General features: G+C 43.9%; 2 long non-coding RNA genes and 1 gene segment (V, D, J or C); 1 reads left to right on the top strand and 2 right to left on the bottom strand.

Moving 5' to 3' along the window:
• Positions 1–26,999, top strand: part of LOC112650920 (T cell receptor beta constant 1-like) — a 198,284-nt gene that overhangs the window by 16,262 nt on the left and 155,023 nt on the right.
• Positions 2,346–12,546, bottom strand: LOC118350973 (uncharacterized). 2 transcript variants are annotated; one of them, XR_004805679.1, is made up of 6 exons: positions 12,349–12,546; positions 8,872–8,951; positions 7,774–7,917; positions 7,551–7,680; positions 6,453–6,722; positions 2,346–2,611 (listed from the first exon to the last, which is right to left on the bottom strand). It is a non-coding gene; the product is annotated as an uncharacterized LOC118350973 (long non-coding RNA). The 2 variants fall into 2 exon arrangements; XR_004805680.2 differs by lacking the exon at positions 8,872–8,951 and having other exon boundaries at positions 12,349–12,543.
• Positions 20,009–24,629, bottom strand: LOC125752630 (uncharacterized). The gene is made up of 2 exons (XR_007402607.1): positions 24,027–24,629; positions 20,009–21,616 (listed from the first exon to the last, which is right to left on the bottom strand). It is a non-coding gene; the product is annotated as an uncharacterized LOC125752630 (long non-coding RNA).

Here is a 26,999-nt window from a genome sequence, read left to right as displayed (position 1 = left end):
GCACTTTTAAAATAGCAACCACAGTAAAAATAAAAGAGAACCTCACTCTGCCTTCCCATTCACTTCAAACATTCAAGAGCATCATACCACGTAGCATGGGTAAAACATTGAAGGGGAAAACAAAAGAAGTGTTGATGAGGTGGTGAAGATATGGGACTTTATTTGCACTGCTGAGAGGACCATAAAATAGTACAGCCACTGAGGAAAATAGTATGGGCAGGCAATGGGGTGGTTCCTGGGCTTGGATAGGGGAGGGGGAAGAAGTAGTGTTTGATGAATATAGAGTTCTGGATGGGGAAGAAGAGAGGGTTCTAGACAGGGATGGTGGTGATGGTGTCACCAGAATGTGAATGTAATTAATGCCCCTGCACTGTAGACTTGAAAGTGCTAAGTTTTATGTTATACACATTGAATCACAATAAAAATAAAAAACACTGTAAATTAAAACTTAGAAAAGACGATCTTTGAATAAAGATGAGTTCCATTCAAGAAAGAAAGGTTGGTTAGCCATAATTTTGAATGTAGAAAAACTAAGATTTTAGTGTCCTAATAGCTTGCACCCCATTTCAGTATTCTCAGAATACTGTCAATGGGAATATTCTACAAAATATTTTATTTATTTATTTATTTATTTATTTATTTATTTAAGAGAAAGAGAGAGTGAGAGAGCATGAGCAGAGGAGAGGCAGAGGGAGAGGGAGAAGCAGACTCCCCACTGAGCAAGGAGCCCAAGAGCACAGGAGCTCTATCCCAGGACCCTGAGATCACAACCTCAGCTGACCGAGCCACTCAGGCACCCCGTGATGGGATTATTTTAATGTAACTGCTAGAAATAGAAGGAAAACCCCAAGGGCATGGTTCTATATAATGCAGGCAGAAGAACCTGAGACCCTGGAAAGTCTTGGAAGGGGCTGTCATGATTAAAGATGGGAGGGAAATGGTGAAGATCTGCATTCTGTACTGTATGAATCCTCTGCAGCACTTCCTCAAATCTTCAGTGGATTCTATGAAACTTTGTAATTATTGATGTGCATGATTTTCTTAAAGATTTTTTAAAAATGTATTCATGATAGACATAGAGAGAGAGAGAGAGGGGCAAAGACACAGGAGGAGGGAGAAGCAGGCTCCATGCAAGGAGCCCAACATGGGACTCAATCCCGGGTCTCCAGGATCACACCCTGGGCCAAAGGCAAGCACTAAACCGCTGAGCCACCCAGGGATCCCCTGATGTGCATGATCTTATTGTAGGAGTAAAAAAAGTCTCTGCTTCATGGCCAGTTGGAGTGCTAGGGTTAGAGAAGGCCAGGAGAAAACAATCGTCCATGGGAGTGATCAGAAATCTGGACTTGGGATTTCCACAATTTTGAAAGCTCTAGGAAATTCCAACTAGTTTTTACAGAAGAGAGAATTTCCCAGGTCTTACCTAGATTACAAATTTATTAGCTGAAGTCTTGTTTTTAGGAAAGCAGGAAAAAAAGCCCCTGAGGATAAGTCATTATTTTAGGAAAGTAATAATTCTTATTAGTTCCTACTGGATGAAAACTCCTAGTGTTTATATGAGGCGTTGGCTTCTCTTAGAGGGTCAGATGACATGAATATTCTTCCCCATAATAAAACAGTTGGAAATGCCAATGTAAAATATGCTAGGTATGTTACTGTTAAGATCTCCAATAAATTGGCCCTATGCATTCTTATGTGCTTGACATCTTTTACTTTCTTTTTTTTTTTTTTTTTTTTTTTTTTTTTTTTTTTTTTTTTTTTTTATTTTTTTTTTCTTTTTATCTTTTACTTTCTTGTTTATATTGCAGATCTTCATTATTTGTCATACTTGTTTTAAACTCTTGGTTCATACGGTCCAACAACTCCCATTCTGGGGACGTACATTGGCCAGTTGGATATCTTTCTTTTAGAGTCCAACCCAAAATGGCTCAGTCCTTCCAGAATATTCTCTTAGTTTTTGGTTAATCTCTAGTATTCATATTTGCTTCTTGCCTCATAAGGTTCCCCCGGGGAAAAGACAGGAGATGCTGCTGCTTTGCAATGTTAAAAGTATAGAGGACCAATCTTTATAGTACCTGCTGGGTTCCTCTTGTCTGAAATAGAATAGCTATTTATCATAGGTTCTCAGGTACTTCTAAAGCAATCTTACATATTCTGGTTGTATTTATAATTAAGGATTGATTGGCAATCCAGAAATTTTATCTAATTGAATCAAAAAATTCCAGGAATTCCTTAAAGCAAAAAAATTATATTTTCCTAGTGTGACTTATACTGTTTGTATTTATATGTATTTCTGTAGAAGTTTCTCCTTATCTACCGTCAGAAACTCCGTGAGACACATCAGCTGCTGTTATAAAAGGTTTTAATGAGTTACATATGCACAAATTCATAAAAAGTATTCAGTTAAAGAACATTGCCATCTGGGCTTGAGATAATTTTATCTGGTTTATATCCACGAAGATTCACTCTGAGTAGCATTTTCCTCCTCTGGGTGGCATCTTTAAAAGGGGTCACTGATCATAGCTCATTGGCACCAGAGCTGGTGACCGTCAATGTCAGATGCAAATGTATCAGGGCTCTCTTCTCAGTGGTATTTGATGAGATTGTTTGCCTTTGGATTTAGAAAGTCAAGAGATACATTATATTAGAATATCTATATTCACCCTATAAATAGTGCTATTCGAAATTTAATAGCTCTTAAGTCAAATGTAAATATTTTTAAAAATTTACATTGGAAGTAAACAAAGTCAGAAGTAGCAACTGGGTGGAAATTAACTGATTTAGGAATTCAAATCTTCAGATTCTGTTTTCCCAAATTCCTCTGTTTATTTATTTATTTTTAAACTTCACATTAATCCAGACTGGCCTCTCCTTCCTAGCATTCTGTACAGAGGGTAAGAATATTTTATTTCCTACGTGGACCATGAAGAAAGCTTAGATCAATTTAATCACATACACACATTTTCTCCTATATGGGGAGTGGGCATTCTATTATCAGTGAATGGAAGCAAAAAGAAGGTTTCTAAAAAGTTAGAAGAAAAAGAAACAAGTTCTCTAGGGGCACCTGGCTGGCTGAATTGGTGGAGTGAGAGACTCTTGACCTTCAGGGTGTGAGTTCCAGTCTCACATTGGGTGTAGAAACTACTTAAAAATAAAATCTTTTAAAAAAGAAAGAAAGAAAGAAATTCTCTAGCAGTAAGGTAACAGTATTATTTTCCTTATTTGGGGTGAGCTGATTAGCAGGCACCTTGCAAATAGACCTGTCTGATTGATCTGTCCTGAGCAAACTGTTTGGAATCATCAGAGCAAAACCAACTTCCGTTAATTAATTATTAGTCATCCAAAGCTCCCTGGGAGTCCATCTGCGATAAGAAAGGCTGTCTCTCCCTGTAATCTCTGTCACGGTTCCTCCTTAAGCAACACCCCCTAACTCAGGCTAAACTGACTCAGAATTTTTTCCAAAGCACAACCATCCCTCCAGTCACCTTTATTTTTATTTCTATGCAGCTAGGGCTGCCTTTTGTCTTTTTTTTTTTTTTTAATCTGCTGGGGGTGGAGGAAGAAAGCAAAAATAGTGCAGTAGGCAAAGGGTAAAAGAGTCCCTAATTCAAATACACCCTAAGACTTTCGGATCACAGCAAAGGCAGTATCTCGATTACTGCCCAATATGTCACATGGGGCATTGTGGAACTGCTGAGTTCCAAAAGTTGCTAGGACAGAACAAGGGGCCGGAGCCAGCCACCTGGGACCTGGAGGGTTAAAGAATAGCCTTGTTTTCTGCTTTTATGCACTCCAAGGCTTAAAGCTGTAAACAGTAATTTGCGGTGGTGCTGTCCCATTAGGGTGCTAGAACTTCAGGTCTGGGATTAGGGAGTCTTTCAGAGCTTGCAAGGGGAAATGAAGGGTGGTCCTGGGAGGGGGCACACAGCATGCTCCGGGCAGGGACAGGGACAGGGAGAGGAACACCTGGAAGGAAACGCACAGAAGCTGTGCACACAGGCATGTGGCCTAAACCTAGGCAGCCTGGACCGTCCATCCAGCCCTGCTCCCTGCAGTTACATAAAAGGTTTTGCAGGACAAAACAGGGCTCCTGCATCAGGCTAGCCAGGGAGCTGGCAAGAGAGGCCAGGTTCATGGGAACCAGGAAAGACAGTGACAGCAGAGCAGTGACATTTTTGCCTCAACTCCAGAGAAGGGATGCCCAGGTCTTCAGCTCTCACAGGACCAGACCCCTGAGCAGGAAGGAACTTGGCCAGTGCTCCCCTACCTGCCATGGGCTACAGTCTCCCCTGCTGTGTGGACCTCTGTCTCCTGGGAGCAAGTATGTCCTTGAAACAGGCGGGGACATCTCTGTTCTAAGCCTGATGGCACCCGAATCCGTGGCACTGTCAGGATCTGTCCCATGTTCTTTCCCCAACCCCTGTGTTCTTCTCTCCCAGGCCCAGTGAAGGCTGGAGTCACCCAAACACCAAGACACCTGATCCAAGCAGGAGGACAGCAAGTGACACCGAGACATTCTCCAATCTCTGGGCAGCCCAGTGTGTCTTGATACCAACAGGCCCTGGGGCAGGGCCCCCAGCTTATTTCCATGAGTTACAGAGAGCAAAAGGCCACTTCCTTGGATTAATCCTCAATGCAGCAGTTCAGTGACTATCACTCTGAACTTCCTGGACACTGGACTCGGCCGTGGTCTCTGTGCCCACAGCTGGGCGCAGCCCTGCAGGGTCACCAGCACTCCGTGCGCACACCTTCCTGCCCGAGCGTGGAGCAGCCTCAGGGCTGCAGACCTGGGAGGCGGGAAAGAGAAAGGGTTTCGGGTCCTGCCAAGGGCAGCCTCTGGCTCCTCTCCCACTCAAGGTCAACAGGACAGCAGGCTCCCTTCAGAGGCTGCTGCTGCTGCTGCTGCATCCAGAGGCTCACTTCAAAATTACCTTCCTGAAAAAAAAAAAAAAATTACCTTCCTGGCCTGCCACTCTATACTGCAAGCCTAAAGGAGCAATTTGCAATTTCATAGCTGGCACCCTGTTTTCGGGAGGGAGAATTCATTTGGGGATCAGAATTGCTTGATAAATATGTAGCTAAAAGGTAGAGTTCCAGAGATTTGTTTTATAGAATACAGGGAGAAAAAAAAATTGAGATTTTAGGGAAAGTCTAGATGAGAAAATACGATTATGGATGGTTGAGAATAGAGATAGAGCTACAAAATTATGAAAAACTATGTTACTGGGCAGCCCGGGTGGGTCAGCGGTTTGGGGCCGTCTTCAGCCCAGGGCATGATCCCAGAGACCCGGGATTGAGCCCCGTGTTGGGCTCCCTGCATGGAGCCTGCTTCTCCCTCTGCCTGTGTCTCTCTGTGTCTCTCATGAATAAATAAATAAAATCTTAAAAAAAACAAAACAAAACAAAACTATGTTATTGGTCATGTAATCTCTTTTCTCACTCCTCTGAGTCTCCAATACCCGGAAAATACAAAGCGAGGCCTTACAGCAACCACATCACCCTGTGTGGGCCCCAGGCAAGGACAGGCTCGTGGGAACCAAGACGTCCCCTGAGAACCCTGGAGCTGATTCTGACCTGCCTTCTGGACTTCTCATCCCTGGCTTGCCGTCCCCCCGCAGAGGCGGGCATGCCTCCCCTGATCACAAACAGGCAAAGGCTCTCCAGTTCCCCCCAAGATCAGTTCTGCTTCCCTGGAATAGCTTTCCACACGTCATCGCCCAGCTGCTATTAGCTTCAGAACGTCACTTCTTGGCAGTATCTGGATGCCTCGTTCTCTGTGACCAAATCGCTCTTTTAAATCCTCTGCATCTGCATCTGCTATTCTCTGGGCCCTTCTCTGCTGCCCAAACATGGCCAGATAGCAGTCATCTTTCAGGGACTGGCTCATACATTGCTTCTCACCCAGACATTCCATGACATTAATAGTCTGCTCAGGCTGCTCTAACAAAATACCACAGACTGGGAATGCTCAAACAATAGATATGTATTTTCTCACAGTCCTGCAGGTTGGAAGTCCAAGATCAAGGGGCCGTCGGGTTAATTTGGGGGAGTGCTCTGTTATTCCTGGCTTACAGGCAATTGCTTTCTCGCTATGTGCTTGTGTGAGGACAGAGAAAGGGTTTTCTGGTGTCTCTTCCTCTTCATTAGGACATCAGTCCTCTTGCTCCCACACTCACTACCTCATTTAGCCTAACTGCCTCCCTAAAGATCCTACCTCCAGATACCCTCACATTGCGGGTTATAGTCACATTCAATGTATGAATTTGGGGGTGGGGGACACAATTAAGTTCATAATAGCAATGTTGCTCTCTATTTCCATAGGAAAAGCCAAGTGTATACTTGATATTCTTTGACATTGTGAAATGAATGAATGAATGACCATCCACATAGAACCTTGACCTTGGAATATTATTAATCACGAAATGTTTTCCTTCACAGGGATCTCCTCTTACCTGGGATGTAAGGTAATCTTGGCTCTCCCTCCGACTTCTGCAATATTCTGAGCAGTTTTGTTTTCATAGCCAGGACTGACGACCAGTACTGTAAAGTAGCCTAATGGAATCTACGGCTGAAATATGCTAATGTTGTTTTTGGAACAGAAAATTATGTTACAGTCACAGTTACTGGTATCATGATCTGGTAAAGAATTTTCCTTCACCAGCTACCACTACATCCTTAGAAACATCTCTTGCCATCATCAAGGGTGCTTCTTGGAAATGAATCTGAGAAAGAGATAAAGAAAAATTGCTGTGCTTGGTAATAAAACCTTGACATCCTTGCCAATTAAAGGGTAATTGTGTGCATACATGTGTGTGCACGTGTGTATGCATGTGTATGCATGTGAGTGTGTTTTTCTTGTGGAGACACACAAAATAGGAATAGCTTCTCTCTGGATGGACTTTATGAAGAGGCATTGGGTCACAGCATAGGACTCACAGTACGTCTGTGTAATGATTGTGAACGTCAGGCCCAACTGGACCTACAGTGACTATAGCTGACAGGGTTTATTTATGGTTTTGTAAGTTCAAAAGTAAATAGGTAAAATAGAGAAACCCTATTTATAAGATGTGCTATTTAAAATTTGATAATTATTAATTTATATACAAAATCTGGAAACACATGGATCTGGTTAATCAGGGGGACGTATGGAATATAGTGTTTCCAGGCTGGATCCACATGAGATCATCAGAGTGTTTATTTTTATGGCTCATATTATTCTGACTTGCCTCTTTCATTATAGCATACTAATTGCAATGGGGAAGCAATTATTTCCTTCATAATCAAAATGTTGGTTCAGATAATCTTTTGCCTTCGCAGGCTAAGGGTGGATTTGAAGATTACTCCTTAATCAGCCGGGCTGGGGAAGCAGGAGAAAGCATGTGGGAGGGGCGGCGGGTTTGTCCTTGATTTAGATAGAAGGTGTGCATCCGTGAGACTGCGAGCCATCAGCCACATGGAGGAACTGTGCCCCCACATTAGGGCAAGGTGTCCCCACAGAGGGTTTGAGACTGTGGCCCAGGAGAGAACATTGGAAAGGAATTCTTGGCTACCTGCTTGCATCAGGCGGTTTGAGTTCACTGAGTGGGTCTTGGGACACATGGAGCTAACACGGGCTCCTCGCTGGCCAAGAAGAGGACACGCCTTGAACCTCAGAATGCACCAAGGAGATACTCTCTGTGCCTGGAAGGGAAGTGGAGCCCCAAGGGCCAGGTAATTAGAGTCAGGCAGGGGCAGGCAGAGGGAAATATTAGGTGAATATTAGGACATGCTCACCTTGCACTCACCCCTTGTGGAGGCACTGGGCAGGACAAGGAATAGCGCGGAGAGTAGCGGATCCTGAGTCCTGGCAAAGTAGCCTTTGGTACTAGACCAGAAGGTAGCCCGCAGACACAGTGGTGACATCATAGGCAAGTAGTCCTATCAGGGAAATGGGAGGTTCAGCACCTGAAACTGCTCACCCCAGCAGACCCCAGCCCCGAGCGGGGAGGCTATCAGCTTCCCAGGGCTGCCATGGGCTCCAGGCTTCTCTGCTGTGTGGCCCTTTGTCTCCTGGGAGCCGGTGAGTTGCAGGCGCTGTGAGAAAGCCTGATACGCATTTGCCACCCCTGCGATACAGGCTTGCTGGTGATGGCTGCTGCTGGAGGCTTCCTCCCATGCTCTACCCTCAGCTCCTTTCTCTCTCCTCCCCAGCAGGCCCCGTGGAGTCTGAGGTCATCCAAACTCCAAGACACATGATCAAAGCAAGAGGACAGACAGTGACCCTGAGATGTTCCCTTATCTCTGGACACCTATCTGTGTACTGGTACCAACAGGCCCTGGGCCAGGGTCCCCGGTTTCTCATTCAGTATTACAATAGGGAAGAGAGAGACAAAGGAGACATCCCGGCAAGATTCTCAGTGCAGCAGTTCAGTAACTACAGCTCCCAGCTGGAGATGAACTCCCTGGAGCCAGGAGACTCAGCCCTATATCTCTGTGCCAGCAGCTTGGCACAGCCCTGCACGATCGGCAGGCTTCTGCACAAAAACCTTCCACCCCTCCAGCTCAGGAAGTGATGGCGAGGGTGGCGGTGCCAACCACAGTGGCCCGGGCCCAGGTAAAGCAGACGGCCTCTCCCAGATGCTCCTCCTGCGGCCTTCGTGTGTGGCATGTCCTAATGCTCACAGAAATCATGCAAGAGAAGTATTATTTTACCTGTTTACATACATGAGGGGAAGCAGCTTTCCCCGGTCTCATATTTCATAACCAGCAGAGCAAGGAACAGTTCTGTCCCATGACACCTGTGTTCCCCCCCCCCCCCCACATCAAACTGTCATCCCCTCATCTGGTTTCCCTTCTCCAGTCCAGATTAGCAGAGCAGGAAAGATCACGCACCATATGTGATTATCATAACCTCTTCCCTGACAGCTTCAAGGAATATGACTTCAAGGTGAAGAATAGCCATTGATCCTCCACTGTAACAACAACAACAACAAAAATCAATCAATCAATCAATAAATAAAGAGAGAAAAGGGCAGTGTTCTTCGAGCTGTGTTCTTCCAGCTGCATGTCAAAGGGAATGGGATGTTTGCAAGGAAAAAATTCTGGGTTCCTGCATATGCTGCAATCTATGGTGAGGGAAAGAACCATGGATACTCATTATTATTTCCTAGTCTCTTTTACTCTCTGGTTTTGGGTCCCTTCCTCTGTATAAAATACTGTATCGCATAAAATAGAAAGTGCAATTCAGTACAGTTCTTGTCTTTGAGAGTTTTAAGATCTGCTGTAGTAAACGTATAATATTTAGCTTAAATATTTGACGATTTCTATTGGACCCATCTGTCCCATGAGAGCAGGTGACTCACAAAACTGCAAGTGCTGAATATGTTAATGAACAGACACGGTTCAGCCCTGCTGCGGGTAGAGACTCACGGAAGAAAATAACACTATCATGTATTGACAACTTACCACAGGCCAAATAAAAGTCCTTTACTTGCAAAATTTCCATTAATTATCAGAAGAAAAAAAAAAAGTCTAAGAGACAAATACGGTTTCTGCTCTCATTTTAAAGATGAGGGGATTTGCCCTGAAGTTAGAGAACTTGACCAAATCAAATAGCTGGTCGGATGCAGAAACGGGGTTCAAAGCCGGTCTAACGGACTCTTGAGCACTGTGTTTACATCTCTATGCTATCGTGCATGTCCATGGAGACGCCCACCCTCAAAACCAGAATGTTGCTCCACGTCCTAGCCTGCCTGGCTCTAATGAAATTGTTGCAGAGATCAGTTTATGTGGGAGAAAGTGGGGTGGAGAAAGACTCCCAACTAGGTACCGTATAGATCTGGCTCTGGCTCCAGTTCCAACACAACCAGTTAGTCAAGACCTGAGATCAGTTACTTGACATGATGGGCTAAGAATTTTCACATATAAAATGAGCGTAAATATCCATCGGTATCGCTTGGAGTACACCGGAGAAGCAAAACAGATTACACACACACACACACACACACACACACATAATTTATTTATTTTAGAGAATCAATTCGCATAGTTGTGGAGGCCAATAAGTCCAATATCTGTAAGCTGGGCTGGTGGTGCTGGAGATCCAGGGAGAGCCCATGTTCAAGTTCAAAGGCCATCAGCTGGACAGTTCTCTCTTACCTGGGGCGGAATCCATCTTTTGGTTCTATTCAGGTCTTCAACTGATTCGATGAGGCCCACCCGCATTATGGAAGGCAACATGCTTTATTTTTTAAAAATTTTAAAAAAGATTTTATTTATTTATTTATAGAGACACAGAGAGAGAGAGAGAGAGAGGGGCAGAGGCACAGGCAGAGGGAGAAGCAGGCTCCATGCAGGGAGCCTGACATGGGATTCGATCCAGGGTCCCCAGGATCATGACCTGAGCTGCAGGCGGTGCTAAACCGCTGCACCACCGGGGCTGCCCCCTGCTTTACTTTATTGATTAAAATGTTATTCTCACCTAATGTTAAAATCTACCTATTTAAATGTTAATCGCACCCAAAAACACCCCCTCAGGAGCACCCAGAATGATGTTTAGCCACATATCTGTGGCCTGGTCAAATTAACACGTAAAAATCAGCCATCATACCAACTCTAAGGGCTGTGTAAAAATTTAATAAGCATAAAGTACCTACCTAGCACATAATAAGAATCTGGATATTATGATTCCTTTTGATAATGTCTGATAGTTTTTTCCACCATTTCCTATGAACAAAGGTAGGTATGGACACATTTTACACTCCTACAGCTATCACAGAAATGGAAATATTTATGCCCAATGAATCTTAGGAGATTAACCAGAGCATGTAACATCCCTTCTTAGGCATTTTAACATCAACTTTATTAACATTTTAATGATATACCATAAGAATTACACACTTTAAATGATCCTATCAATAGTTTTTTGGCTGCTTTTGGCTCAGGTCATGATCCTAGAGTCCTGAGTTCAAGCCCCACATCGGGCTCCTTGCTCAACCAGGCATCTGCTTCTTTCTTTCCCTCTCCCTCTGCCTCTCCCCTCACTAGCTAGTGCTCTCTTTATCTCTCTCAAATTAATAAATAAAATCTTTAAAAAAATAATAAAGTCTCTGCCCATTAAAACAATTTCTCTTTAGTACACATCTAAATATATTTAAGAGAAGGCGGTGCTTCTAGAAAGTTCTATAGTTAAAGGGAGCTTGAAATCACATGAAATACATGATCCATGTTAGGGACAATTCTATCTATAGATAGATGGTTTGATAAAATGGTCATCAAAAGCTCTTTTGAGATGCTTGAAGCTGTTTCTATAAAATTTATCTACTCGGGCAACCTGGGTGGCTCAGTCGTTTAGCGCCACCTTCAGCTCAGAGAGTGATCCTGGAGACCTGGGATCGAGTCCCACATCAGGCTCCTGCATGGAGCCTGCTTCTCCCTCTGCCTGTGTCTCTGCCTTTCTCTCTCTCTCTCTCTCTCTCTCTCTCTCTCTCTGTGTGTGTGTGTGTGTGTATCTCATGAATAAATAAAATCTTAAAACGAAATTTATTTACTCATTTTATTTCACTTATTTTCTCCTGAACCCATTCATTCAAATTATTTTATAATGAAGTTTTGACAAAAAGTCATCATCTCCAAGGAAATTATTTTGTGTTCCTATCAGATGCATACAAAGTTGGGCTTCATGTTCACACACTGTGTGCTGAAGCTGAGCAGACCATAAGCAATGGTGACATCATTGAGCAATCATTCCATGTTGGGAGAAGGGTTCCCTGGACCCAGTGTCGAGCCCTCAGAACATGAGCCTTGAACTGGAAAATACCCCTTTTGTTCTGGCCTCACCTGCCACCATTGCCCTGGATGGTATGGTCTTCTGTCTCCTAGACCAGCAAAGTCCCAGGCACAGATGTGAAGCCCACTTCTGGGCCTGCCAGGCCCCAACTCAAGGCTTGACATTGTGGCTATAATATCAGGCTCCCCTTGAGTTCCAGCTTTGGGTTCTGTGTCCTCTCCTGGGCCCCAAAGAAACTGATTCACAAAGGGCCCAGACATATGGTCGTGCTAAAGGGAAACCAGCACACCTGGAGGTGGCATCAGATACGAAACACAAAATCACGTACCCAGCACCAGCTACATGGTTTACAGAGCCCCTGGTTCAAATGTTATTAAGAATTTGAAGATCACAACAGCAGAGCATGGAAGTCGGTATGGGCTTCCTTCTAAGCATGGGACTATGGGCAACAGGATACAGTTTCTGAGCTTCCTTGTCTTTATTACTTAAGGAATGACAGCCACTCTTCACAAGAAGATATTCCCCATGGAATGGATGTCTCAAAAACAAAAACAAACACAAACAGACCACTGTGCACTTACCCTGGAGGCTGCTACCTTTCCACAGTCCCTGACGCATCTGAATGCGTGTCAATGTGTCCTCTCAATGTATCCTCTGCACCGCGGAGCAGACATCATCTAGCCATAGAGAAAGGTCAATCACGGGTGTGAGGTGCTTCTGCTTGCTGCTATCTCACCCCAAACGTGGGAAGCAAGAGATCTTGTGAGCATGAAGTCGCTCTGGCTATATTTGGCAGGTGTCCTGTTAGTGAATTGATAAGAAGCAGAGCAAAACAGGTCCTCAAGAATTGAGCTCGTTGCAAGAAATTTTAAGGGGGACTCTTAAAATTCCCCTTTAAGAAGAAGTTCAGTGGAACATTTCACAAAAACAAGGACTGAATAGTTATCATGATGACACTAAATTCATATCTCTCAATAGTAACTCTGAATGTGAACGGGCTTAATGACCCCATCAAAAGGCGCAGGGTTTCAGACTGGATAAAAAAGCAGGACCCATCTATTTGCTGTCTACAAGAGACTCATTTTAGACAGAAGGACACCTACAGCCTGAAAATAAAAGGTTGGAGAACCATTTACCATTCGAATGGTCCTCAAAAGAAAGCAGGGGTAGCCATCCTTATATCAGATAAACTAAAATTTACTCCAAAAACTGTAGTGAGAGAAGAAGAGGGACACTATATCATACTTAAAGAATCTATTCAACAAGAGGACTTAACAATCCTCAATATATATGCCCCGAATGTGGGAGCTGCCAAATATATAAATCAATTATTAACCAAAGTGAAGAAATACTTAGATAATAATACACTTATACTTGGTGACTTCAATCTAGCTCTTTCTATACTCGATAGGTCTTCTAAGCACAACATCTCCAAAGAAACGAGAGCTTTAAATGATACACTGGACCAGATGGATTTCACAGATATCTACAGAACTTTACATCCAAACTCAACTGAATACACATTCTTCTCAAGTGCACATGGAACTTTCTCCAGAATAGACCACATATTGGGTCACAAATCGGGTCTGAACCGATACCAAAAGATTGGGATCGTCCCCTGCATATTCTCAGACCATAATGCCTTGAAATTAGAACTAAATCACAACAAGAAGTTTGGAAAGACCTCAAACACGTGGAGGTTAAGGACCATCCTGCTAAAAGATGAAAGGGTCAACCAGGAAATTAAGGAAGAATTAAAAACATTCATGGAAACTAATGAGAATGAAGATACAATCATCCAAAATCTTTGGGATGCAGCAAAAGCAGTCCTAAGGGGGAAATACATCGCAATACAAGCATCCATTCAAAAACTGGAAAGAACTCAAATACAAAAGCTAACCTTACACATAAAGGAGCTAGAGAAAAAACAGCAAATAGATCCTACACCCAAGAGAAGAAGGGAGTTAATAAAGATTTGAGCAGAACTCAACGAAATCGAGACCAGAAGAACTGTGGAACAGATCAACAGAACCAGGAGTTGGTTCTTTGAAAGAATTAATAAGATAGATAAACCATTAGCCAACCTTATTAAAAAGAAGAGAGAGAAGACTCAAATTAATAAAATCATGAATGAGAAAGGAGAGATCACTACCAACACCAAGGAAATACAAACGATTTTAAAAACATATTATGAACAGCTATACGCCAATAAATTAGGCAATCTAGGAGAAATGGACACATTCCTGGAAAGCCACAAACTACCAAAACTGGAACAGGAAGAAATAGAAAACCTTAACAGGCCAATAACCAGGGAGGAAATTGAAGCAGTCATCAAAAACCTCCCAAGACACAAGAGTCCAGGGCCAGATGGCTTCCCAGGGGAATTTTATCAAACGTTTAAAGAAGAAACCATACCTATTCTCCTAAAGCTGTTTGGAAAGATAGAAAGAGATGGAGTACTTCCAAATTCGTTCTATGAGGCCAGCATCACCTTAATTCCAAAACCAGACAAAGACCCCACCAAAAAGGAGAATTACAGACCAATATCCCTGATGAACATGGATGCAAAAATTCTCAACAAGATACTGGCCAATAGGATCCAACAGTACATTAAGAAAATTATTCACCATGACCAAGTAGGATTTATCCCTGGGACACAAGGCTGGTTCAACACCCGTAAAACAATCAATGTGATTCATCATATCAGCAAGAGAAAAACCAAGAACCATATGATCCTCTCATTGGATGCAGAGAAAGCATTTGACAAAATACAGCATCCATTCCTGATCAAAACTCTTCAGAGTGTAGGGATAGAGGGAACATTCCTCGACATCTTAAAAGCCATCTATGAAAAGCCCACAGCAAGTATCATTCTCAATGGGGAAGCACTGGGAGCCTTTCCCCTAAGATCAGGAACAAGACAGGGATGTCCACTCTCACCACTGCTGTTCAACATAGTACTGGAAGTCCTAGCCTCAGCAATCAGACAACAAAAAGACATTAAAGGCATTCAAATTGGCGAAGAAGAAGTCAAACTCTCCCTCTTCGCCGATGACATGATACTCTACATAGAAAACCCAAAAGTCTCTACCCCAAGATTACTAGAACTCATACAGCAATTCGGTAGCATGGCAGGATACAAAATCAATGCCCAGAAATCAGTGGCATTTCTATACACTAACAATGAGACTGAAGAAAGAGAAATTAAGGAGTCAATCCCATTTACAATTGCACCCAAAAGCATAAGATACCTAGGAATAAACCTAACCAAAGATGTAAAGGATCTATACCCTCAAAACTATAGAACACTTCTGAAAGAAATTGAGGAAGACACAAAGAGATGGAAAAATATTCCATGCTCATAGATTGGCAGAATTAATATTGTGAAAATGTCCATGTTACCCAGGGCAATATACACGTTTAACGCAATCCCTATCAAAATACCATGGACTTTCTTCAGAGAGTTAGAACAAATTATTTTAAGATTTGTGTGGAATCAGAAAAGACCCCGAATAGCCAGGGGAATTTTAAAAAAGAAAACCATATCTGGGGGCATCACAATGCCAGATTTCAGGTTGTACTACAAAGCTGTGGTCATCAAGACAGTGTGGTACTGGCACAAAAACAGACACATAGATCAATGGAACAGAATAGAGAATCCAGAAGTGGACCCTGAACTTTATGGTCAACTAATATTCGATAAAGGAGGAAAGACTATCCATTGGAAGAAAGACAGTCTCTTCAATAAATGGTGCTGGGAAAATTGGACATCCACATGCAGAAGAATGAAACTAGACCACTCTCTTTCACCATACACAAAGATAAACTCAAAATGGATGAAAGATCTAAATGTGAGACAAGAGTCCATCAAAATCCTAGAGAAGAACACAGGCAACACCCTTTTTGAACTCGGCCATAGTAACTTTTTGCAAGATACATCCACGAAGGCAAAAGAAACAAAAGCAAAAATGAACTATTGGGACTTCATCAAGATAAGAAGCTTTTGCACAGCAAATGATACAGTCAACAAAACTCAAAGACAACCTACAGAATGGGAGAAGATATTTGCAAATGACATATCAGATAAAGGGCTAGTTTCCAAGATCTATAAAGAACTTATTAAACTCAACACCAAAGAAACAAACAATCCAATCATGAAATGGGCAAAAGACATGAACAGAAATCTCACAGAGGAAGACATAGACATGACCAACATGCACGTGAGAAAATGCTCTGCATCACTTGCCATCAGGGAAATACAAATCAAAACCACAATGAGATACCACCTCACACCAGTGAGAATGGGGAAAATTAACAAGGCAGGAAACAACAAATGTTGGAGAGGATGCGGAGAAAAGGGAACCCTCTTACACTGTTGGTGGGAATGTGAACTGGTGCAGCCACTCTGGAAAACTGTGTGGAGGTTCCTCAAACAGTTAAAAATAGACCTGCCCTACGACCCAGCAATTGCACTGCTGGGGATTTACCCCAAAGAGACAAATGCAATGAAACGCCGGGACACCTGCACCCCGATGTTTCTAGCAGCAATGGCCACGATAGCCAAACTGTGGAAGGAGCCTCGGTGTCCAACAAAAGATGAATGGATAAAGAAGATGTGGTTTATGTATACAATGGAATATTCCTCAGCCATTGGAAATGACAAATACGCACCATTTGCTTCAACGTGGATGGAACTGGAGGGTATTATGCTGAGCGAAGTAAGTCAGTCGGGGAAGGACAAACATTATATGTTCTCATTCATTTGGGGAATATAAATAATAGTGAAAGGGAAAATAAGGGAAGGGAGAAGAAATGTGTGGGAAATATCAGAAAGGGAGACAGAACGTAAAGACTGCTAACTCTGGGAAACGAACTAGGGGTGGTGGAAGGGGAGAAGGGCGGGGGGTGGGAGTGAATGGGTGACGGGCACTGGGGGTTATTCTGTATGTTAGTAAATTGAATACCAATAAAAAATAAATTTAAAAAAATTTAAATTATATTAAAAAAAGAAAAAAAAAGAATTGAGCTCGCTCTTGAGGTTTAGAAACCAGATACCAGGAGAACTGTAGCTGGAAGGATTTTAACAGGACGGTGGTTAGTGAAGCAAAATGGAAACAGATACTTGAAGGAATATTTGGGATTTACAAGTCATAAAAGGCATCAGGAAGCCCTGAGGATTTTTCCCCCAATTCCGAACTATAGAGATACACAAAACCAGTGTGTTGATGAAGAATTATGTCACAGAAATAAAATGTACATAAGGTTACAGATTGTTTTACGAAAAGGTGAAGATTGACTTGTAAGAGTTGTGTCAATTCAGACAAGTCCTTTCTTCCCATCCTAAGCTGTTCACTTGTGCCTTGATTTTTCTATTGTACCTTCTGGGGAAGGGGTGTGGCCCCTTGCGAGGGTTGGCTCCAGGTCCAGGCAGGAAGAATGACATCTCAGAACGACTTCCTGGAGGGCCGCCTTCCCTGCTCATCAGCACACAGATCCAGAAGACCCCTCTGACTGCCCTGCTCCTGTCATGAGTGTCAGTCCCCTGTGCTATGTGGGTTTTTGTCGTCTGCAGGCAGGCAGGTCCTGGGCAGGATCCCTTTCCTAGGTGAAAATCTCAAGGTCCCAGCCCTAAGCCTTTCCGTTGTATGTGTGATATCAGCTTGATCTCCTTCTCTATAGGGCCGCTGAATGCTGACCCTCAAATTTCAGATCCTGGGGAAAGGACAGAGCGTGCCCCTGGAATGTGACCAGGATATGAACCACAACATTATGTACTGGTATCGACAAGACCATGGACATGGGCTGAAGCTGATCCATTACTCAGTGAGTGCTGGTACCTCTCTGCAAAAGGAGACGTCCCCGATGGATGCAGTGTCTCTAGGTCAAATCCAAGGAGCTTCCTTCTCAAGCTGGAGTCTACAACCCACTCCCAGACATCTGTGTCCTTCTGTGCCGGCAGTGTGGCCACAGCGCTGCACAGCTGCCTCCTCTCCACACAAAAAATGGAAGGGGAGGCCCCACACCCTGGAAGTCAGTGGAGCCCTCTGCACACTCCCAGGTCCAAGAGCCTAGGAGCCCAGGAGCCGTGAGTGGCCCATGCACTCCGTGTGAACCTCTGTGTGTGCTGAGACCTATCTCCAGGGCACTCTCAGCCTGGCCCAGACCTGCCGAGGCATCAGGTAGCTATGTCTCCACCTTTGCTCTGTCTGTGCTCTGCGGCTGTGGCTCTAGCTGGGCGGATGCCCTCCAGCTCTGACTGTTCTAGTCAATGGCCTGAGTCTGAGCCTCCAGGATGGAAATTGTTTGTGTTGTATGAACAATGCAATGTATTACTAACAATGTATTGTTAAATCAGATACATCTAGACCCCCTGTCTCTCCCTGGGACCTCAGCTGCATCTCCCTCTAATGCCCTGGTATGGACTCTGCCCCTGCCAGCCTATCCCACGGGGTTAGTCCCCCTACAAGGCCCTAATGGGTCTGTCCTCTCCTCACCTCTAAACCCATATTGCATAGCTTGCTGGTCCTCTCTGTTCCTGTCAAGATGCTAGGATCTTATCTCCGCCTTCCCATCTCAGGGAAGTCCAAGGCTATTTCCTTGAACTGGGCATGGATTCTTCCTTTTTGTAATGGTTGATTCCCACTCTCGCTCCTGTTCCAGGTCCCCCTGAGTGGCTGGCCACTTCTGGGTACACCTGTTTCCCAGGTAGGTGGCGGACACAGTTGGCACGTCTCTGTTCTAGATTTTCCAGTCCTGACTGCAGACTTTTCTCTCAATCAGTTTTAAAGTATTGGCATCAAAAAGACCACCTTCTCTGACAATAATACATTGAAGACGAAAAGAAAAAAAAAAGGTAGCCTTCATAAAACAACAACAACGACTCATGTTTACAAATATAAAAATATAATTCTTTTATTTTTATTTTTTTTGTAAAAATATAATTCTAAATAAATGCTGAGATTTTACCAGAAATCTAAATAAGAATTTTAAAATGTTTAGAAACAAGACACATGGAGAATACAAAGGCTATACTTAGAGGGAAATTTATAGATGCAAAGGACTTACAAGTTCAAAAAGTAATAATCTAAATGTCAGGCTGAGGACATAGGATGAGTATAGAATACTCTTCCTCTAAAAGTAAAGGAAGTAAAATCATAAAGATAAAGAAGAAAAATGGGTGAAACCAAAAGCAAAATATCTTCATAAGATCCAACAATGACAGACACTATTTTGGAAACTAATAAAATAAATACTTTAGGCAGGACTGACGAGGAAAGATGGGTGGTGAAAATAACATTAAACATCAAAAAGAAAGGATAGCTAAAAATAGAACAAAGCCCATACTGTAGAAGAATACTGTGAAAATTGCCATTAAATTAGAAAGAAAAATAAATAAATAAATAAATAAATAAATAAATAAATAAATAATAGATTAGAACGAAATGAGGATGTATGAAATATTAGTGTAATCTCATCAATAGCTAACGTCTACCCACCTCCTGAAACATCAGGCACAGGTAGTTTCACAGTTGAATTTTACCAACTGGTCAGATAATCGACAATTTCAATGTTATATGAACTATTCTAGAGAATCGAGAAAGGCAGCTCTCCAACACATTTTATGAGCTATAACAACCTTGAGCAGAGCTCAGTGTCCTAGGACCAGGCCCCAAGTCAAGGAGGTGGGATGGCCAGTGCTGGCCCAATCCTACTGTGGCTTCCGTAATTTTGTACACACTTATTCTTTTTATCTCAGAAACAATTCCAGGAACATGGAAAGATATTTTATCCCTGAGTCCGCTTTGCTTTGACTATCATTTCCCAGGTAGATTTAGGAATGTCTCCTTCACCTGCAGGCTCCTTGGACAGTCACCCAAACCCCTGACATTCAGTCACAAGAATGAGATGAGCAATTATAGCACTTGGGTGAGAGTGGTGAAGTTGTGAAGCAGGTACTTACTGCATACCTATGAATGCCTTCCCCCCCCCCCACACCCCGTTAGGAGGGCACTCTGCTGATTTTTTGAGCAAGAAGCAGAGCCACCGAGCCACAGGATCCTCTTTGACCCCAGCACCTTGCTCCCAATCACCCAGTCCTCTCTGCTCCTGTTCTCTCTGATGGAAAGGATCCATGCAACTCCAGTTGACCTACTGATAAAAGTGGCCAGACATTGATGGCTATAGAACAATTAGAAGCTCTGCTCACAGTCAAAGGGAGAAATAAATGAACTATAACACAACTTCTTAGGTTTCAAGGACAGTTAAGTTTATTATTCCACGCTACACATCACTGTTTTGAAGGTCAATAAGGTTGAGTCGTCTTCTGTAAATCAGCTAAAAAGAATCTAATTTTTATTATTTTTTTATTTTTTAAAGATTTTATTTATTTATTCATGAGAGACGCAGGGAGAAAGCAGAAACATAGGCAGAGGGAGCAGCAGGGTCCTCACAGGGAGCCTGATGTAGGACTTGATCCCAGAACTCCGGGATCACGGCCTGAGCCGAAGGCAGACGCTCAACCACTGAGCCACCCAGGTGTCCCAGGAATCTAATTTTTAATGCCTGGTGACTTATTCTGGCCTGAGGCCTTGCTCTGGGCTGTGGGGACATAATATTGAGGGGACACAGGTCCTTGCCAACTACAGAAGGAAGAGGAGCTGCCAACTCAAATAGTTTCTCAGGGCATCGCTTCATCCCTGCATCCCTCAATATGGCAGTGCACTCAAGAGACTTCTAGGGCGAAATTGAGCCACCACCACCACCACCACCCACCCCAGGGCCTACTCTTGCCTAAGAAATGGATAATGTTGGGTGTGTGTCACTGGGAGAATGGAGGGGATGGTGAAAAAATAATTGAGATCCTGACTTGCAGATGAAACAATGAATTCCCTTTTTGGTCCCTTGAATTACAGGTGCTGTGGACACATCTCGGTGACAACGCCCAGCAGACCGAGGTGAGGATGGGTGAAGGAGAAGATAAACTTCACACGCTGTGTGAGACCACTGCATCCAGACGGCACTGGAGCTGAAAGGGACAACCTAGGCGTTGAATCTCTTAAGAAAGGAGCTTATAAATATTTAAGTTAGTCATCCAAATATGTTATAATGTAAATTGTGTTCCTTGAAGTCATGGGGATTGATAGAGGTGGTGACGTCACTATGAGAACCACCTTGTAGGGATGAGGGACCTCCCTCTTCCTCTGCTCATGCTCATGAGAACCTCAACCCGGCAAACCTCCCAGGCCAGCCCTGGCTCCACCATGGGCCCCAGGCTCCTCTGCTGTGTGACCCTCTGTCTCTTGGGGGCAGGTGAGTCCTCAGAATGCCAAGCAGTCTCAGGGAATGTGGGCCTGTGACTGTGAGCCGTGGTTCTGTGCAATGAGTACAATCTGTTTCCTCCTCACTGTGTTCAGCTTCTGTCCCCACAGGTCACGCAGAACCCGGAGTCTCCCAATCCCCCAGGCACAGGGTCACGAAGAGGGGCCAGAATGTATCTTTCACCTGTGATCCCATTTCTGGGCATGTTGCCCTTTACTGGTACCGACAGACCATGGGGCAGGGCCCGGAGTTTCTGGTTTACTTCCAAAACGAAGAGGCAATGGACGAGTCAGGGCTGGACAAGACTCGGTTCTCTGCCAAGAGGCCCAAGGGGACCAGCTCCACTCTGCAGATCCAGCGTGCAGAGCAGAGGGACTCGGCTGTGTACCTCTGTGCCAGCAGTCTCACCACAGTGGGGCACAGTCACCTCCTTCCTCTTTACAAACCTCAGACTCCCCTCTCCTTGCTGTGGCTGGTGCCCCTAAACAGGCTCTCTAGTCCCCAGTGGAAAGAAGTGGGACATCAGCTGTCCTGTGGGTAGAAAGAGACACAAGATAAACTCGCTCAATGAAAATAAATGTCGGTGGATGAAACCCTTCTGGCTCCTTGGGTTCCAGGAGTCCCAGAGCCAGTTCAGGAATATTTTTCCCTCTAGAGCCTCTTCTGTCCTTTCGGCCACGTAGCAGCAAGCCTGTCTTGCTGTTTGAAGTTCAGGCCTTTACTACATTGGTGGTGGTGAGGGGACGAGCTCCCTACCAAAGATAAGACCTCATTTCCTCTGCCCCTTTTGGGTGGCTCATTGTCACTATTTGTTGCCATTTTCCCAGCACCGTGGTCCTGGTAATGAGCCTGCAGCACACTTGAACGGCTTCCCCAGCTTCAGCCTGATGCCCAGAGTGAATCCGATTTCTAGAAACGGTGTGTTTTTTTTTCTTTGATGCGCTAGACTCTTGAGTTGAAATCATTTCCTTGAATTGATTCGAGAAGACAGGATATTTTCTTTATAATAATGCCCCTATTCCTTTTTCTTTGTTTTATTTGCTACATTATATATTGTTATATGTTACTTGTCATAAATATAAATAATAATGCAGTAATACCATCTTCCACTCGCCTGTGGGTGAAGCTGTGGTTTGGATCTATGAACCCTAAAGCCGTGCTCAGAGCTCACGGGATCTTGGATCACGGGTTTCTGGGTGTCCTGAGAGGCAGTCCAGGGGTCCAAGATGGGACAGAAGTCACAGACTCAGCAATGATGGAGATGCTCTGAGCCTTGCCTCGCTGGTAAGGGGGTTATAGTCATCCCAACTCTAGTTCTCGGAAATTGTGGTGGGCTCAGGGCACCAAATCTCTTTTTCCCAGAGAATGAGTGTCTTTGGAAGGGAGTTTTCCTGGTCTTATTTTTTTTCTAATTTATTTATTATTTTATTATTTTTTTAAAGAGGGAGAGGGGGAAAGAGAATCTTAAGCAGGCTGTACTCCTAGTGAAGAGCCCGATGCGGTGCTCAGTCTCACAACCCTGAGATCATGACCTGAGCCAAAATAAAAAATTGGACACTTAGCCAACTGAGCCATCCAGGTACCCCTGGTCTTACTTTGATTGTGGCATCAGCACAGCACTGCTTGCTCTGCTTCCCTGTTCCTGAGAAAGTGAGAAAGTCTCGGTTACAGTTGGGAGTTCCTTATCTTTGGAATGCCATTCTGGGGACTTCTTTCCTAGACCTTGTTTCCAATTTTGCCTCTTTTCTCCACATGACCCCGGCAAATCCAGCTTCCTGATAATGCTACCTTCCCTCCCTGCTGCCTAAATGAGCAGATGCACATTGTACAAACTCCGTTTAATGTAGACTGTCCCTTGCTCGTCTTAATTCCATCCATCCTTGTTTTTCCTATTAGATATTGCATCTTCCATGATTGCTTATTGTCTTATAAGATGTCCTGTATTTTTCTGGTATTCCAATTTTACTTTTTATTGAGACATCCTGTGCCCGACCACATCCTGAAGGTAATCTTATTGTACTCGTCGTCTTCTGTGGATCTGTATTTTGGAGGTACTATTGATTACCCATTGGTGGCAAAAGGGGGCATTTTTGTTTACCTCCAGTAACAGAGATAAAAGAACCTCCTTACACTTCAGTCTTCTGTAATTTTTTCCCCGATTTTTAGACTAAATACTATTTTCCTCCATTCCTCCCATTCTGTCCCTCTCCCTTTCAGGAGATAGATTTAAGGGAGAAGATTCCAATTAGATTTAACTGCCAGATATGTGGTAGGAGGAGAGTGGGGGAGTAAGCATGGGAACTCAAAGGAATTGATTTAGGATTGGGTGTTGGTGTTGGGATTCGGGTTTCAGGAGGTTGAGCATAAAATTTGTAGGATGCTGCTTCTGGAATATTCTCCCTACTGGGTCTGCAGACACTTCTCAGCATCCCTGGGGCCACTGCAGACGAAACAGTTGTGAAACTGCAGTCATTGGCCACGAGATGGCACTGTGATGCCACTGACATTCAAAGGGGCTCTGAGGGAAGTCGGGGAGAGCAACCAAGGGAGGGAAAGGGTTAAGAAAAACAGGCGGGGATCCAGTATCTGGCAGATGTGGAAGAGGTTTTCAGCTATTGTTAGGCTACCTACAGCTATGGAAGAGGTGGGAGGTCCCTCTAAACAGCAATGAGCTCCACAGTTGAAGGATTGGGGCAAGGCAGCCTTGATGCCAGGGGCAGGTGCAGACAGAGGAGCAACTGTTTCAGAGGAATATGGGAAACTAAAAGGGTGGGGTGCACCCTGAACTCAGTGCACTGCAGCCACACCCCATCTCCCCTGAAGGCCTCGCTAAGCAATGTCTGAGAGAGGAGTAGCTGACCCTGCCTGAGCAGAGTGGGAAGGGACCCTGGGCCAGGGAGTCTGCAGGGGCAGGAGGCAGCGACCTTCCAGGGAGACTCACCAATCCCTCGGAGAAGGGCTTCCAAACTCCCTCTCTCGGTCCTGTGGATGAAAGCATTTAGCTGGGACAGGCCCCTTCTCGCCTGCCTCTGCCATGAGCCTTAACCTCTTCTGTGTGACTCTTTGTCTCCTGGGAGCAGGTGAGTGCTGGACTCAGCTGGACACCTGTGCCAAGGTTTTGCAAAGTCACAGCTCCAAGCCTTTTCCGTTCTTTTGCAGATTCAGGTTACTCCTTAAGTCTTGCCTTTACCCTCTGTCTGCCTCTCCAACAGGCCCCATCGATGCTGTGATCACCCAGATGCCAAGACACCGTATTATACCAAGAGGAACCAAGATGATCCTGGAATGTTCTCAGGATATGAACCATTTTGCAATGTTCTGGTATCGACAGGACTCAGGACAGGGGCTGAGGCTGATCCATCATTCAAGTGATGTCAGAAGCACTGCCAAAGGGGATGTCGCAGAAGGGTACAACGTCTCCCGAAATGTGAAGGAGGATTTCCCCTGACCCTAGAGTCAGCCGGCACCAACCAGACCTCGCTGTACCTCTGCGCCAGCAGTTTACCCACAGCGCTGCTCAGCCAGCTGCGCTCTGCACCGAAAGCTCAGCCACAAGCATGAAAGATCTTCATTCTTAAGCCCCTGCTCAGGAGGGGGAAGAACCTGTTCTTACTGAGGCTTCCACCTGATTTGCTGGCAGTGGGTTCTCAGGTTGAAGGGCCTCGTACAGGGTGATCCTCAGTGTGAACCGTGTGCTATCATTGTGCAAAGGGGTGTGAAAGTACACGCAAATAGCACCTAATGTTATTGCACTCACTCTGGGATATTCTGGTAATTGAGTAAAGCAGAGGAACAAGTAGCATCTAACATGAAATTTCTATTTCCCTTTTTTTATCTTTATTTTTAAAGATTTTATTAATTTATTTGACAGAGAGCACAAGCAGGCGGAGCAGCAGGCTCCCCGCTCTGCAGGCTCAATCCCAGGACCCTGAGATGAAGGTAGACGTTTAACTGACTGAGCCACCCAGGCACCCTGTATTTCACTTTCTTTTCAATGGAGAGGAACAAAGCAGAAAAGCAGCTAAGCAGCTTTTAACTCCCTGAATGGTCTGGGATTCTTCAGATCTAAAACTATTACATAAAGTTGCCTTGGGGTCAAAACCACTGCACACCCTGCAAAAAATTCTCTGAAGGAAAACCTTTTAATAACAAGTTATAAAGCACACGAGTAAACAAGCCGGTTAAGGGAAATGTTAGTAGATGCATCAAATAGCAGCATTATAGCCAAAAATACTACAAACGAAGTCTTTACCTATGGTTGTAGGGCCATGTTTTGAATCTTCTGAGGATAGGGAGGGTAGATTAAGGCAAGGACCAATTTCTTACCATCCCTTTGGCTTGGATTGAAATCTGTGAGCTCCTCAGCTTTTTTCTTATAAAAAATTACAAAATGATATTAGACAATAATTTTAATCACCCCACAGCCCATTTCCTTCCTTGGCTCCTTATAAATAGAAGTCCGAACCCAAAAGCAACATTGCCCAGCTTGGGATCCATTCGCTCCAAGACTGGGCGTCCATAGTTGGGTTTTACAGGATGTGCGAACCCCATGCATGAGCCACACAGCCTATGAGATCATGTGCTGCCCTTGTACACACATGAGCCTGCAAGGGTGCTTCTGGCTCATCCAGGGTCTGCTCACAGAGAGGGGCGCAGGCTGCTCGCCTGGCAAAAAAAAAAAAAAAAAAAAAAAAAAAAAAAAAAAAAAAAAATCAATTCATGGATTGGCCAATCTGCTGAAAGCCTAATGAGATGCTGAATGGTAAAACTGATAAATGACCATTTTGCCAAACCATGGAGTTTACAGGAGTTCAGGATTCATGTAATGACGTCGAAAGCATTGGAGGATCTTTTAAAAAATCATTTGACCTCCAAAACTCAGCCATTAATCCTCAGCTGTTTTTTAGTAAACTTGTTAGTTCAGTTTATTTGGGTGCCAAACCTGGATGCTTATGTTTCAGTCTTAGGGAACACCTCACATCCTCAGCATCTCACCTCTGTGAGTGTCCTTGTCTTCTCTTATTTGTTTGTGATTCATTTCCAGATTGGACTGTGTGGAATGCAAACATAAAATTGTGTATGCTTTTCATCTTTAGGGAATTCACTCGTATATGCTTTAGTAGCACCTTATTAAAGTACAATTAATAGTAAAATGACTCAAATGCATGATACACGTACAGCTTGGTAAACTTTCACAGATGTCTACACTGGTGCAGCCATGACCAAAATCAAGATTAATAACATTTCCATCACCTAAGAAGCTTTCCTTGTGCGCATTTCCAATCAATTTCTTTCCCAGAGCTAACCACTTTTTTTGATTTTTATCACCATAGTTTGGTCTATACTTGAACATGTTGTGAAAGGATTTCAATCTAAAATGGAACCAGGAGGATATAAAATGGAAAATCTCATGCAAGTGCCCTCAGAGAAACAATATGTGAAGACTGAGAGACTGATTTCCCATAAATGCCTGAGTTATAGAAAACTGAGAATGTTGGAATTTTCTTAAATAATAGGGAGTTAGTTGGTCTGGGGTTACCTCAGATCACTCCAGGGAAATTTTTGCTTATGATTTCCAGAGGAATAAACAATAAATGGCTGAGGTTGTGATGGTCTTGCAAAATAAGCTAAATTAAGCTTCGTTTGTCTGACCGGATGGGTTTTGTCTGGATTTTCAAAGCTGGTCTCCTTTTGTATTCAATTTTCACAGACCTAACCGAGCTCTCTCCTGTCTTCATCCTTGCTACTGTCTGCGTCCTCAAGTGCACTACCCCTACTGTTTCCAAAAACTCATCTTTTTGACAGTTCTGAGCTCGACATTCATATAAATGGAACCATATAGTAAATGCTCTTTTTCAATTGACTTCTTTCTCTCAAAAATGAATATTTTTGAAATGTACTCAAGTTGTTGTGT

Source organism: Canis lupus, chromosome 16 (assembly GCF_003254725.2).
Source record: "Canis lupus dingo isolate Sandy chromosome 16, ASM325472v2, whole genome shotgun sequence".
NCBI classification, from domain to species: domain Eukaryota; kingdom Metazoa; phylum Chordata; class Mammalia; order Carnivora; family Canidae; genus Canis; species Canis lupus.
Note: the sequence above shows the minus strand (reverse complement) of the source record. Positions and strands in the feature narration are given on the sequence as shown.